We start from the raw sequence: 2,129 nt of genomic DNA on the forward strand, positions 1-2,129 counted from the left end.
CCTGACGCCTGCTTCCTCGGCAGCCGGCGGCGGCTCCCCTTCGGTGTTCCCGCTAATCTGAGGGAAGTGTGAGCGAGGGGACAGGTTTTTTGAGCCTCTGGCTCAGGCAGGGGCAGGTGAACCACGAGGCAGGCCAAGCACGTGCTCAGGGCACCCGGGCCAAAGGGGGCACCGCAACGTTGGGGAAAGGGTGGGAAAGCTTCGTTCCTACAGGTGGGGAGCCCTGTTGGTCTGAAGCGACAGAACCAAGTTTCAGTCCAGTGGCATCTTTAAGACCCACAAAGTTTAATTCTGGGTATAAGCTTTTGTGTTTAATTGAGTTTAATTCTGGGTATAACCTCCAGCACTCACTGGAGAAGACCCTGATGCTGGGAAAGATTGAAGGTCAAAGAAGACGGGGACGGCAAAGGATGAGATGGTTAGACAGTGTCATCGATGCAACGAACATGAAGTTGAGCAAACTTCAGAGGACGGCGGAAGACCGGAAGGCCTGGCATGATCTGGTCCATGGGGTCGCAAAGAGTCGGACTCGACTGTGCGACTGAACAACAACAAAAATAACCTGGGCATAAATTTAAGTTTAATTCTGGGTATAAGCTTTCACGTTCATGCACACTTGTGCTTACATACGAAAAATATAGGTAAAGGTAAAGGTTCCCTTGCACGAAAGCCAGTCGAGTCCGACTCTAGGGTTGCGGTGCTCATCTCCGTTTCAAAGCTGAAGAGCCAGCGCTGTCCGAAGACATTTCCGTGGTCATGTGGCCGGCATGACTAAACACCAAGGCGCACGGAACACTGTTACCTTCCCACTGAAGTGGTACCTATTTATCTACTTGCAATTTCTTGCTTTCGAACTGCTAGGTATACCCAGAATTAAACTTTGTGGGTCTTAAAGGTGGCACTGGACTCAAACTTTATTCTTCAACTAACATGAAGTTAAGCAAACTCCGGAGCACGACAGAAGACAGGCGGGCCTGACGTGATGTGATCCATGGGGTCGTGAAGAGTCGGATTTGACTGTGCGACTGAAAAACAAAAAATAGATTGACAACAGATCAAGCTCTGGGAGAGCACTGGAGAATATGGTGAAGAGGGAACAGGGCAGCACTGCCACTTTGTTGAGGCACACAGCTTAAGCAGGTGGGGTGGGTGGACATTGATAGCATCACCCAATAAAATATACATCTATAATCGAAATAAATCTCTCTCATTTCCCGAAGATGCCAGTTTCTCCTATTGCCTGCCCTCAAGGCTAATTCACATACAAAATTTAGGTTCCACCCTGTGTCCTGTTGCCAAATGTGCTTTATTTTTGTTTATTTAATCTCAGTGTTGGAAGGGACCACCAAAGTCATCTAGTCCAACCCCCTGGCAACACAGGAACCACAACTATAATACTTTGCGAGTTCCCTGCTCAGAAATTAATTTCCAGGCTCACATAGACCCAGCTTAGATTGGTGCTGTGGTGTGCCCAGAAATTAAGTTCTGAGCATGGAATTGCCAGAGCGTACCTGTTGATAGGGCATATGGACTTTGTGATGTGTGGATTCACCTTTTACCTCACAGAATGATCCCTGCAGACTCTTTCCTGGCTCCATAGCATAGGTGAAGGAAATAGCATTCATGAAGAAAAATGAGCACGGCGAGTTTGAGGCTGTAGCCATATTGCCCTAAACCAGACCCAGATAAGTATCCCACAAGAACACACACACACAATAATTAAACAACTCCTAAATATCAAACAAACACCTTTGAAATAAACTCCCAAAGAATCCACGATCATGCCAAGTTCCTTAAGAAATCTCCCTTCCTCCTCCTTCCCTCACAAACTGGGAGTTCTGCAGAAATCTCTGTGACATCCACAGTTTCAATGTGCTGACAATTCCTAGATGTTTTCCCCGCCCCCCACCCTTTCATACAAAATAACAAGTGTTGCAAAATAGCCGCAATTAAGATTTGTTGGCGATTTTGCTATCCCACTCTTCAAGCAACTTTAGCTCCAAAGCAGATTACGACATCTGTCGCAAAGACCATACAATATGAGGGAGAAATAGGTGTGGGTGTGTATGACAATCTTTTGATGGCATAGTCAATGGGAAATTTCTCAGATACTCTGGGGTATTTCTACA

Source organism: Gekko japonicus, unplaced genomic scaffold, assembly GCF_001447785.1.
Source record: "Gekko japonicus isolate JY-2015 unplaced genomic scaffold, Gekko_japonicus_V1.1 scaffold2684, whole genome shotgun sequence".
NCBI lineage: Eukaryota > Metazoa > Chordata > Lepidosauria > Squamata > Gekkonidae > Gekko > Gekko japonicus.